Source organism: Lutra lutra, chromosome 11 (genome assembly GCF_902655055.1).
Source record: "Lutra lutra chromosome 11, mLutLut1.2, whole genome shotgun sequence".
Classification (NCBI taxonomy): domain Eukaryota; kingdom Metazoa; phylum Chordata; class Mammalia; order Carnivora; family Mustelidae; genus Lutra; species Lutra lutra.
Genome location: NC_062288.1, coordinates 10,852,768 through 10,866,951, shown reverse-complemented (window position 1 = coordinate 10,866,951; position 14,184 = coordinate 10,852,768). Strand labels below are relative to the sequence as shown.

The following is a 14,184-nucleotide window of genomic DNA, read 5'->3' as shown; positions in this document are numbered from 1 at the left end:
TCCATCTTCAATGTTCAAAACTATAATGCACTATTTCTCTCACTGAAATATATCTAATCTTTTCCATCAATAAGCAAAGAATTCTAGTGCTACTTTCAATCAGACTCATGACTTTAAGATAGCTGCAAGGATTTTTATGCCAATTAATGTTCATATCCCTTGTCTCTTAAAAATAGTACATGCTTATGTACAAAATTAAGAAAATTGACATGAACAAGAATGGTGCTTGTTACTAGAGATTTTTTTTTAATTTACATAAAATGTTTATCTCCTAAATCATGCTATGGCTCACCAAATGTTTGTTCTTTCTTTGAAGAGGAAAAGAAATAAATGTCTAATAAATGTCTTGATATAATTGTGCAGTATTCATGTATAATTAGGATGCAGTGCATAAAAACCCATTTTGAAATGCCAGTACCCTGCTTGCTATAAGTTTTCTGAAAAGCAGTGTGAATGATCCATTGCTTTCATTAGACTACCTTAGCCTATGGAGAGCGGTAAGAGGGAAAAGCACTATGCCTGGTGCTGGGAATCCTGCATGAAAATAAGACAGAGACAGCTAAATGAAATCTCCTGGGAAGAGAAATTTTTACTATCATTCTCTTTTCCCAAGGGGATTCAGCAAGTAGAGTTAAAGAACTAGGCTTACTCCATGGCAACTGGCCGTCACATTGGATTCATTTAGCTGCATTTGCTGATATCTGCCCGGGTTTTTCTTGAAACACTTCCAAAGAAGAAAGGCAAATCCACAGTTTAGCGTTGTGGACTATCAGCACAAAAGTGGGAGTCTCTGGAGACTGCAAAGATTGGTAAAAAAAAAAAAATCATTCAATTATGGCAAATCCTTAATTATCTGGCTTCGGGGTTTCCAGTCCTAACTGGCTTCCTGGTAGGGAAAGGAAGACAGAAGGTCATTTTCGTGACAAGAGGAAGAACAGAGTCACAATCCTCTTAAATAATAGAGGTCAGAGGAAAAAAGAATATAAGTGTTCCAGGCCCTGGTGGCTGTCCAGCAGGACTCCCATGCTAACAATTGCTGTTCTGGCAAGTAATCAGTTAATACAAACCAGACATCAGTTTTGCACAACTGAGAGGTAGGATTCAGCTGCATGCTGTGATGCCAATGAAAGGACAGAAGCCTGAGAAGGTTTCTAGATTCTGTTGTAGAATTTGGCCATCCCAGGTAAGTACTTATCTCTTGGTAGAGCTACTGGAGATTCATGGAGAAAATGTAGGCAACTCAAGGAAGGGACTCAATTAAGATGTCTTGGAGAAATTACCTATAAATATAAAAGGACCTTTAACCCCTAAGCTTAGTTAGTGGGTAGAAGAAAGGTATTCCTTAAACTGAATTTGGGGTCAGATGTGTCAAATCCTTCCTAAAAGAGGATGGCTGAGGAATAGAGGGTAGTGAGGCAGAGGAATCAGAAGCAGGATACGAGAGATTAAAAGATGGTGCTTGGACACCAACACTTTGATCTCTACAGGAATTAATAAATATGTGACTATCTTTTGGCATTTTGCTTCTCACAACATTCTGGAAAGAACAGAGCCACAGGACTAAAGGACTCCTACATCTGGAAAAAGCAGGATCTGATTCACAGTGGAAATAAATGGAAATCCATTTTCTTAACTTTGGATTATTTCTGAACACGGGTCATGAATGGGAGTATCATTTCTGTTTCTTTAAGCTATTTAGGGCATTTTGGAGGCCATATGCAAAGACCATTTGTGGACTTACTGGCTAAAAAGTTAAAACAAACAACCCTAAAGTCAACAACATGACCCCTTCCAATTTTCATATCACCTGAAGTAGGAATCCCTGGTCAAAACCTGCAAACATTTCATTGGGATTTTGGGTGGGAAGAGGGAAGGAAACAACCATAACAAAAGCTTCAAAGTGAAAAAGTTCTGACCAGAGGCATCCAGAATTAAAGTGAGAGATGGAATGGCAGAGGGAGCCCCACTGTGGGTCAGAACTCTGCAAAGGCAGCCAGAATATACTCCTTCATAGAATGCATTTCTGGGAAAGAAAGAAAAAGAAATTGCCCAAGATGGTGATTGAAAGTTCTGAGAGTTGTATGTACAGCAGGCTAATGCCAGCAGCTTAATCTCACTTACTAAGTGGGAGATTTATGACACAGAGCTTCAGGTGCCACAGAAAGATGGATCTGGAGAGTCCAGAGGCAGCCCAAGAGTGCTGGAGATGCAGGTGCTGGGAATCCAGACTCCTCAAGCACCATCTCCGAAGTATGGGGAGGCCACCGCCCCCGCTCAGTGATGCTAATTTGCAAGACAGCTGAAGCCATCTGTATTTCTCCCTGCCTCCTTCTCAACCTTACAACCTTCCAAATGTGCTGGAAGAAGATATTTAAATAGAAACTAAAATACCGAGGCACCTGGGTGGCTCAGTGGGTTAAGCCTCTGCTTTCGGCTTGGGTTCTGGTCTCAGGGTCCTGGGATCGAGCCCCACATCAGGCTCTCTGCTTGGTGGGGAGCCTGCTTCTCCCTCTCTCTCTCTCTCTGCCTGCCTCTCTGCCTACTTGTGATCTCTCTCTGTCAAATAAATGAATAAAATCTAAAAAAAAAAAAAAAAGAAAGAAAGAAAAACTAAAATACTGGTGAAGGGACAGTGGAGTTGAGGTTATGGAATAAGAAAATTCACAGTGAAGAAATAGAACAATGGAGGGGGAAAATATCCCACAATTAAATAAATAATAGAAGAAATTCTCGAAACTTCAGACTGAAAAAGTTTTCAGAATATCAGGGTTTGTTTAGGTTTTTACCTTGAAAACAAAAGAGTATCACACCTAAACTTATCCTGATAAAACTTCAGATTTTCAAACATAGAGGACAAAAGCAGTAAAATCATGTTAACTACAGACTTAAGCTCATCTTCTCTGCAATGGAATTCTGCCGAGACAGTGGAACAATATCCACAGAATTTTTCAGGGAAAAGAATGTGGCCAGGGATTCCCAACTATAACAATTTATCATCACAACATAGGAGGTGATAACCATACTCTGATGTAGGTAAGTATTCAGAGAGCAAAACACCCATGCCATGTTAAAAATACTCAAAAAGGTAAATGAGGGGAGCAATAGTGATAACAAGAAAACAAAATAAGGTCTTAGTGAATAATTATTGTTTAGATGATTATATGTAATTAAAATGTCAAAATGGTTTTAAAATCTGAGATTATTCTCACACAACCTGAGAAGCAGAGAAAAAAATTAAAGCAATCGAAATTCTTCACCTTATGCGAGGCATTGAGGCTTTACTGATAATATTATGATGACAGGGCAATAAATGTTTCCCTGTTTTTAGTGAAAGATGTTCTCAAACAGACTACGTTTTCCAAATCAGTAGCAAGACAAAATACAACACATCAGAAAAATAAATAAATAAAACCCATGAAAGCACAGAAAAAGTGAACGATAAACCAAACAAGCATGAAACACAACTGCATTAACTAAGATAAGAAGAAGTGGGGCAAATTCCATCTTCAGAAGAGAACAGTTTTCAAACCAGGTTGGGCAAACCAAAGTAGCTTCAGAAAAACATGTAAACCAAATTGAAGCGAAGCATATTTTTCCCAGAGATGGACCAAGACACACCAGATGAGCACAAATAAGGAGCAGAAGTGACTACTAATACTGGACCAACTAGAATGAAAAGAAGGAATCACTTGAACAAGGAGGGGCCATTTCATAAATCAAAAGCAGAATCTAAAACAAAGATGTAATTGCCGTGAATAATGAAGAGACCAACGAAAACAACACTATAAATTACGGATCCAATTCTCTTAGGAATGCTCCTCCAGTGAGCAAAGCTAAAAACAGTGGGGGGTTAGCTGCTCTTAAATGAAACAATTCTATTCTTTGTGGGTTTGTTTAAGAAGTTATTAATGCTGAAATCCTATTTTTTCTTTATGGTGTCTTTTATTTATTTGTGTTGCCCAGATTATTGAATCTTTTGAATTTTTGAACTATTGAATCTATTGAATGCTTAACCACATATTGTTTCTTGTTGAATAATCATATTAAAGCCAAGGCTTTTCGCTCTCCACTGAGGCCACCACCTCCTCCTGGGGCTGCCTGGGTGCTCGCTGGATGTGGACCTATCACCCCTTATGTGAAGCAGCACCACAGGTGACTCCAGCACTTGCCATGGCCAACGAAAAGCCCAAGGATGGAGTCAAGACCGAGAACAAGAATCAGGTTACAGTGAAGGTGGAGAGGCGTGATGGTTCTGTGGTGTGGTGCAGGATTAAGAGGCGAACACCACTTAGTAAACTGAGGAAAGCCTAATGACAGCAACAGGGTTTGTCTATAAGGCAGATTCTGATTTGATGGGCGGCCAGTCAATGAAACAGACACCTGTACAGCTGGAAATGGAGGGTGAAGATACAGGTGATGTGTTCCAGCAGCAGACAGAGGTGTCTACTTAAAAGGGAACCTGCTACTTTACTCCAGAACTCTGTTCCTCCAGACCAAGAAGACAGTCTCAATCACAAAACCACAATTTGGTTCCACCACATCCCGACTACTACAATATAGTTTTCTCTGTCCTTTCATTTTCCCCTTCCCCACTCCTATGTTGTACATAAAATAATTGTGTATGTGCACATACAAAAAAATAAAGATAAAGATAATGATTTTCTTTTAACCCAATCTCATTATTTTGTCTAATATAATGTCTTATCTAATAGTCTGTGGTTTGATTTTAACTTTCTTTTTCACTCAAGACTTATTTAGAAGTATCTAGGGTTTTTTTCTGTTGTTTTTTTAAGATTTTTATTTATTTATTTGTCAGAGAGAGAAAGAGAGAGCACAGGCAGGCAGAGTGGCAGCAGAGGCAGAGGGAGAAGCAGGGACTTCTGATTTGGGACTTGATCCTAGGACAATGGGATCATGACCTGAGCCGAAGGCAGCGTCTTAACCAACTGAGCCACCCAGGCGTCCCAGGAGTATCTAGTTTTAATTCTCCCCTCATTTTATTTTTAAAATGAATTCGAGTTCTATCTACTGTACTCAAAGATTGTGACCTGCGTAATTGATATAAATAGTTTGTTAATTGAAGAAAAAGCATTCTCTCGGGGCGCCTGGGTGGCTCAGTGGGTTAAGCCGCTGCCTTCGGCTCAGGTCATGATCTCAGAGTCCTGGGATCGAGCCCCGCATCGGGCTCCCTGCTCAGCAGGGAGCCTGCTTCCTCCTCTCTCTCTGCCTGCCTCTCTGCCTGCTTGTGATCTCTCTGTCAAATAAATAAATAAAATCTTTAAAAAAAAAAAAAGCATTCTCTCTATATAATAAGCAGCATTATCCTTTACCTGAATTTGCTTAATTTTCTACAATAGCAAGTATAATTTTTGTTAGGAGAAAAAGTACATATATAAACTAATGGATAGAAACATACTTCCAACCATATTTAAATTGTGAGCCTGTCTGTTGAAAACATCATTGTGGTTCTTGTTGATGTAAAAGTTTAGAAATAATTCAAAGAAAGAAATAGTGCATTTTAGCTTTATTTGCAGGCATTAAATTCCAGGTATCAGATTACACTCTTAGAATATAAGATAGGAAAATTCTCCTCCCTGCAATCACAGAAGAAATATTTTGGCTATTTATAACGTTCAAATTCTGTTGTTTTGTGTAATTTAGTTATGAATTGGCATTTTTGGTGCTGTAATTGGTCTCTTTTAGAAAGCAAAGCTGAAATCAATGTGATCTTCTGCTTCTCTATTCTTTTTCCATGAAATGCACCTTGAGTTGCTGGGCCTAGTACAACACTCTTTGAAAAATATTCAGCATTTCAAGACAATACTTTTTTCTACATAAAGGAACTGATAAACTGGAAAAATATATATGCAAAGAATATCATCATTTTATACTATATAATTGTACACGAAATGAATACTACTTAAAAAGTGTTTTAGGTGCAAACTACTAACATATAAAAATAATGCAGGAAAAATATTGATACACAATTCCAGATTATAAATTATAACAAATTAGAAGAAATGAATAAATCTTTTGTTACAATTTATTGTATTCTAAGTTCATCGTAATGCGCAATGTGAACTTTCTCATTGAATTAAAAATACATCCAGGAAATCTCCAGAAGCTCAGTTAACTGAACCCTGTCAGTGCATGAATGAGAACTTGTTTCAGGACATGTCTGCAGAAGGATGTGCTGGAAGATTTACTCAGGATGACTGGTCCACACATGTTCCACATATGCCAGCGGGGGGAGAGGGCACTCTGACTGCACCTCTCATGGGTGCCAGTGGGCAAGACCTGGGAAGGTGGGAATGGTTTCCCAGGCAAGGCTGATTTTCTGTCATACCCCTCCTTCACCGAATATATGGGTTCCCTGCTTCTTTTTCATATATCCCTACATTATTAGCAGTGTTTCCATGGCAAGAGGTAGAAGCCGCTTGGGATCAGGTTCTCCTTTGATCTTTGTATTTTTAAAAGAAGCCCTAGAGATTTCCACACCTTGAGCCACTGTACCAGAGTCAGATTCCAGATGGGTACATCTTTTGTACGGTGCATGAAAGGATATGCTGACAGGGATGAGAGAAAGTGTTGTTGCTGCAGGTGAGTTCCAGGCCTTTCAGTGCTGACGAAGAGTTTTAAGATCCTCAAGACCTGAAGACTGAAGCCCAGGACACATGAACCCCTATCAACTTAGCTCTAGGCTAAGCGTCCCCAAGGCAAGTGGAATATATCCCACTGGGCTGTGACAGGACAATACCATAACTCTTTATTTTTTAAACACCCATTTCTAGTTTTGCTACATTTTCTATGGTGTAGAATATTTTCAGTATTTTTTTTTTCTGATACAGTCATAAAGTAGAACAAGGGCATCAATGTGAAAATCATTCTCTGGAGCAAATCAGTCATAAGCATGATTATAGAATCACATTAATCCATCTCAGTTTGAAGAAATACCTTGCTCATGGTTGAGTTCCATGGGACAAGATTTCTCAAATGAGGATCCACAGATGATGATCAGGGGCTCTGAGTCCTCTGGCATGACATATATGTTTTCACTCTAATGATAATTTGGAACAATGTAGTTATTGTGTCGTCTGGACCATCTGATGGCTACTCTGAGACCTCCTGCAAGTTTCAGGAAATACATCCTCCATGTTATGGGGGACCCCAGTTGTGACCTTTGTCCTCTTTCTTTCCCTCTAGCTTCATCTACTCCCTGTGTCTCATTCATTCAGTCCCTTGGCTTTAATGCCATCTGTACACTCATTAAATCCTAAATCTTTATCTCTGGCACAGACCTCTCTCTCAAGTCCCAGACCCTTGTGTCCAACTACTCCTCCACTTGGATGCCTACCAGATGTCCCCAAGTTAATCAGCTCGGGACTGAACTCCTTATCTCACTTCACCCCCATACCTGCCCTACCTGCAGCTTCCCCACCTTGGTTGAAGGCACCTCCATCCTTTCAGGGTGACCCTTCCAAAATGCAAGTCAGATCACATGGTGCCTCCACTCAAAAAGCCGCAGTGGCTTTCCTTTCCTCTCAGAGAAATAGCCAACGTGGCTGCTGTGGTTTCTCAGCATTTACACAGCCTTGCCCTCATTTCACCACCCTCCTCTTCTACCCTAACTCACTCATGTGCAGCCACACTGACTGTTTCCTGAACCCACAAGGCACATTCATCTGGAGAATTTGCCCTGGCCCCGTTCTACTTTTCTTTGCAAAGTGCATTTATCATTTTCCAACACACTATAAAACTAACTCCATCACATATCTCTTGTTTTCTGTCTATCCCTGCTAAAGTATGAGCTCCACGAAGACTAGTATCTTGCCTGTTTTGTTCAGTGAGGTACACAATTGCTTAGAACAGTGCCTGTCACATGTGCTCAGTGTTTTGGGTGAATGAATGAGTAAGTGAATGAATGAATGAATGAATGAACAATGGCCAGATCACACATAAGTTTTATGTCTTTTCATGTTTTAGAAAACAGTGGTGGAAGATGTGTGTTTTCACACAGCTCATGGTACAGAGTTCATAAAACTCAAAGAGCCCACACCAAGTGGGCAATGGGCCTTCTCTTCTCATTTCAGGCATGTACATGACATACAGTTTAGCCTATCTTGCTCTGTACTGATGAACAATTCACTAGCAGCAACTACTGGAATTACAATGAACATTTTTTCTTTTTGCAATGCTGGGAATAAATGGATTAAGCACCTGTTTTTTATAGATTCAATAACATCGCAATGCTGACCTTACTTTAAGATGAACTAGTCATCTCTGTAAAGACAAATTACCATGTGGCATCTCTCCAAAATATGCACTCAACAATTACTTGCTGGCAGAATTTTGGTTAAGTAGGAGGTCTACGTACTAAAAAGGCCTTAAAGTTATGAATAACACTTTGCCCATTGAACTTCTCCAAACAGGCATTCTCTAAAATTAATATCTTTCCAGTTACAATACAGAAGTAGACTAACATACTAGCAAAATTAAGGCTACTCTTTTCTTGTATTAAACTCAATTTGGATGCTTTGGTTTCACCCAAACAACAATTGATTATTGTATGACATTAATGTTGTTGGTATGACTTTTGTTTGTTTGTTCTTTTTTTTTTTAATTTTTTAAATTTATTTTCAGCATAACAGTATTCATTGTTTTTGCACCACACCCAGTGCTCCATGCAATCCGTGCCCTCTCCAATACCCACCACCTGGATCCCCCAACCTCCCACCCCCCCCTCCGCCCCTTCAAAACCCTCAGATTGTTTTTCAGAGTCCATAGTCTCTCATGGTTCACCTCCCCTTCCAATTTCCCTCAACTCCTTTTTCCTCTCTAACTCCCCTTGTCCTCCATGCTATTTGTTATGCTCCACAAATCAGTGAAACCATATGATAATTGACTCTCTCTGCTTGACTTATTTCACTCAGCATAATCTCTTCCAGTCCCGTCCATGTTGCTACAAAAGTTGGGTATTCATCCTTTCTGATGGAGGCATAATACTCCATAGTGTATATGGACCACATCTTCCTTATCCATTCGTACATTGAAGGGCATCTCGGTTCTTTTCACAGTTTGGCGACCGTGGCCATTGCTGCTAGAAACATTGGGGTACAGATGGCCCTTCTTTTCACTCCATCTGTATCTTTGGGGTAAATACCCAGTAGTGCAATGGCAGGGTCATAGGGAAGCTCTATTTTTAATTTCTTGAGGAATCTCCACACTGTTCTCCAAAGTGGCTGCACCAACTTGCATTCCCACCAACAGTGTAAGAGGGTTCCCCTTTCTCCACATCCCCTGCAACACATGTTGTTTCCTGTCTTGCTAATTTTGGCCATTCTAAGTGATTTAAGGTGGTATCTCAATGTGGTTTTAATTTGAATCTCCCTGATGGATAGTTGGTATGACTTTTTATACTTGTACTCAATTTTAAAAATTTAGTTTCTGCGTTGTAGAAGAGCCAAACTCATAGGGCATTTTCACCTAGTTTCATGTTTGTCATAGAAACTAGCTCCCAGCACTCTCCATCATTGTTTGGGACAAATTCCATAAGGAAAACGATAAGGGATAGGGCATATCGAGCAAAGAAAAAACCAAAGAGGCCAGATTAATATAAGGGAAAGCACAAGATCACCCTTTTTCCATCACCCCATGGAGAGGAAAGCCAAGGCCAGTGTAATTTGATGGACATGTAGGGGAGCTTCCCCATGTGGGTGTCCCCTTTACTGGGCGGGTATGTGAATAAAGTCGTCCATGGGGGTAACGGGAGCAGCACCGGGGATGTGGGCACCAGCAATCTCGGGAATAGTCTGCAAAAGGCAGTCCAGGTCTGGTGTCAGAAGAAGGGAGCTGCTGATGGCAGGGGGAGAAGATGAATCTCCTGGTCCCTTCTTGGGTATTGCCCAGGCAACCCAGTGTGCGCACATGATGATTCTGCTCAGAGCATCACAGTGCTTGTTGTATTTTAAGTAACAGTATAATAAAAACAATCTAAATCAATAGCAAGTGTCTGCTACTTTTCTAAAACGGGTTTTATATAATGCTCAAGTTTCTAAAATGCTGCCTGATAAGCCCTGACACTTAAAAATAGCCTCACCTACTAAAATATTTTAGTTTACAAATGGAAAATATTTTAGGAGACCTGACCACTATGTTAGACCAAATAAATCCTTCACTGCAAGAAATTACATTCTTGGGATCTGAGATAACTGCACAGTATAAGAAGCACCTGTCTACTTTCTCCTTCATGGCAGTGACATTTTCCTTGAAGGGTTCTTCTGGAACATGTCGTTTTCCAGAGAGTAAACTAATGCCAACCAAGGACCTTGTCAGATAGGAGCTGATCCATCTCTAATGTCGCGTTCAAACAGCACATTCTACAGTGTAGCCAGTAAAAAATGAATATTTTTACTTTGTCGCAAGCCATTGCCATCAGCTTAACTAAAGACAAGACTTTTGTATATCACCTGCTCACTGACCAGAAAAGAGCAGTGAAATCAATACAACTGGCATTCTCTAAATTAAGGGCTTTTTAAATTAATTACTCTTTTAAAAATGACATCTGTTTATCTGACAGATGAAAATCCTAAAGGATGCTTTTATCTCTTTGGTTTTCCCATCAGATATATTAAGGGACTATTTCAGTTTGCAATAGCTAGGACACTTTTAAAACAGAGATAACCAATTCCTAGTCCAATTAGTTAAGATACATTGGCTCTTTAGTTCCAGGAATTGGTGCAACTCTTTCATATCCTAAAGAAATAATTATTTTCTCTATGGAGCATTTTCCACGTCTTCATTATTTTGACACTGCTTACATCAATGAAACTCTTGCACAATTAGCTTGATGCATTTGAGGTCCACGTACCCTTCTCAAGAAGCTTTGTTGCAAGCTACTCTTTACGATTATTTTGCATTTTATAAGGAAGAACTTCTCAGTGAAGACCTCTAAGGATTTCCTTCCACCATAGTTAGTGTGTTTTAGAATAACAGGCTACCACTAAAAGTGCAACCTTGATATTCTCTGGGCTTCTAGAGAAGTCAGCCTCAGCTCCCTGCAGAGCCTCTATCAGCCCCATGGTTGCACATTGATCAAGGGAAGAACTTGTTTTATTTGCAGAGCCCTTTAGCAGTTTTCAAAGCATTTCCCTCTGTGATTCAATTTGTTCTTTCCGACAACCCTGGGAAGAATCTATGGTTATTTCTATTGAAAGAATGTAGTTAATCAAGACTTACAAGCATTGAAGCTTACCCTGGTAATAAGTGACAAATGAGAAATCAATGCCTTTTGATCAATCCTGTGCACTTCCTTCTGTGTCATGCTACCTTATGATATGAGTGTGAGGCACAGTGTAAAGCACATGCACCCTACGACCACTGTACACACATAGGCTGCCTCCTAGTGATAACTCCCACTTGGTGAAAGGTTGAAATATGCCTTAGATGTACCACCATGCAATAATCTCATAAACAAGAGGACTATCACTCTACTTAGAAAACGTGTTGGGGTGAGAAATAAAGCTCTTATTTTAAAACAGCCTGAAGGTTTATAGTGTTTGAAAATCTATTTTTAAAAATCATTTCTTTTTTTTTTTCCATTATTAAGTTACTCTAGTACTGCTCAATCTTCCCCTGGTGGATTTCTGGTGGAGAAGCAGAATGAGTTACAAAGCCAAAAATAAGTCTCATGCAGATTAGTATTAAATACTGTCAATACAGCTTCTGATATATGGTACTTTTGTGGCCCTTGAGCCATAACTACCTTCAACCAATAGGCAGAAGATTGAAAGGAAGCAAAATGAAAGATAAAAGGGAGTCAAAGGAATGCTCTTTAAATCCAGTGGCTACCAGCAAGTTTGGAACTAGGGTGTGATGGGTGAGGACTTGCTTGGGCTCAAAGTTTAAGGGTGCTAAAAGACTCAATAGTAAAGAAAAGTAATATTTTAATGCAGTCCTTTGAAGAATCAAGTGAATGCAAAAAATCTATGATCAAGAAATTAAGACATTTATTTATTAAAAACTTGTAATAAAGACAGAATTGGCATAATTGGTTTTTCCTTTTGCTACCAGCTCCCATCTGGCTTGACATGACACCGTTACTGATCCTCTCTTCATTTAAAATTTTTTTTTTCATTTAAAATCTTGATATCTTTTTTTGCACACAGTTTGCTTTTCAAAAATATCACATTAGAATATGACTTACAGGGGCGCCTGGGTGGCTCAGTGGGTTAAGCCGCTGCCTTCGGCTCAGGTCATGATCCCAGGTCCTGGGTTCGAGCCCCACATCGGGCTTTCTGCTCAGCAGGGAGCCTGCTTCCTCCTCTCTCTCTCTGCCTGCTTCTCTGCCTACTTGTGATTTCTCTCTGTCAAATAAATAAATAAAATCTTTAAAAAAAAAATAAAAAAAAAGAATATGACTTACACATTTCACGGCCACGATGAATGCCTACTTACTTCACCTTAGTCCTGGCACCCAATATTCAACAATGTCTATCCCCGGATCCCCACATCATGATAAACTGTGGGCTGTGCAAGTCATCCCAACCGTGGGGATGTCCCACCTCCCCCAGCACTTTCAGAACCCCTGAACTCACAAGACCCCTCATTGCAACTGAGTCTCTGTGAACACAGAGACTGTGTGTTCTGGTTGACACAAGAAATTAAAGGAACCAAGTAAGCTGCAGATGTAAAACAAATGCCCTACCCTGCAGAGTCCCTTCCACCGCAGATCAGGAAATCTGTGTGACTGGAAGCTTCTCCTTGCTCAACACTTATTTCCTTCTAGGACTTCATGAACAAAAAAGCAAATGTATGAAGTGAGCACACAGACAAGTCTGCCCTTCTGCAAGTGTAACAAAAAGGCCTTTTAAAAAACTTCAGCCAAGATTCTGTCTTTCAGCCTCTGTCAGGAAAGTCCAACCCAACCACTTCTCAAAGACCACACAGATTGTAGGAGAATCTCCCAGGGTGTGTGATAAGCAGGAGCTCCAAGGTCAGGCCACATAGTTCGAATGGCTGCTTCTGAGAGGCAAGAAACCAGGTAAAAGGGCATTAAGGAGTTCCATCAGGCACATTCCTAACACCGTTAGGACCCCCTTCCCTCGTAGGATATATAATTGAGGTGTGGCAAAGCAGGAAATTAGTGAATGTGGTAAAGAGAGAAGGGTAAATGGTATTTTTTTAAAGATTTTATTTATTTATTTGACAGACAGAGAGAGAGGTCACAAGCAGGCAGAGAGGCAGGCAGAGAGGGGGGAAGCAGGCTCCTGCTGAGCAGAGAACCTGACTCAGGGCAGGTAAACAGTATTTAAGAGCAGGTGAAGATGTATTCAGCCATCAAAAAGAGGGCTAGAACAAACAATCCTAAAATTTGTATGGAACCACAAAAGACCCTTACTAACCAAAGCAATCTTGAAAAGCAACAGTGGAGGCCTCATGATTCCAGACTTTAAGCTGTATTACAAAGCTATGGTCTAAAGAGTATAGTACTGGTAAAAAACAGACACATAGACCAATGGGACAGAATAGAAAACCCAAAAATGGACCTACAACTGTATGGTCAACAAAGCAGGAAAGAAACTCCAATGGAGAAAAGGCAGTTTTTAACAAATGGTATTGGGAAAACTGGACAGCAGCATGCAAAAGAATGAAACTGGACCACTTTCTTATACCGTATACAAAAATAAATTCAAAATGGAGGCAAAACATAAATGTGAAACAGGAGACCATCAAAACCCTAGAGGTGAACACAGGCAGCAACCTCTGTGACCTTGGCCACAGCAACTTCTTACTAGAAATGTTGTTGGAGACAAGGGAACAAAAACAAAGGTGAACTTTTGGGACTTTATCAAGATAAGAAGCTTCTCTACAGTGAAAGAAACAATCAGGTAACTATAAGGCAACCTATGGAAAGGGAGAAGATATTTTCAAATGACATATCTGATAAGGGGTTAGTATCCAAAATCTATAAAGAACTTATCGAACTCAACACCCAAGAAAACAAATCATCTAGTTAAGAAATGTGCAGAAGACACAAATAGACATTTTTCCAAAGAAGACATACACATGGCTAACAAACACAAGCAGAGATGCTCAACATTACTCATCAGGGAAATACAAATCAAAACCACCATGAGATACCACCTCCCACCTGTCAGAATGGCTAAAATTAACAATACAGGAAAC

The 14,184-nt window shown here is 39.9% G+C and overlaps 1 pseudogene; it reads left to right on the top strand.

Annotated features, from left to right (window-relative positions):
• The first annotated feature begins 4,170 nt into the window (after positions 1-4,170).
• Positions 4,171-4,451, top strand: LOC125081091 (small ubiquitin-related modifier 2-like; annotated as a pseudogene).
• The last annotated feature ends 9,733 nt before the right edge of the window (positions 4,452-14,184 follow it).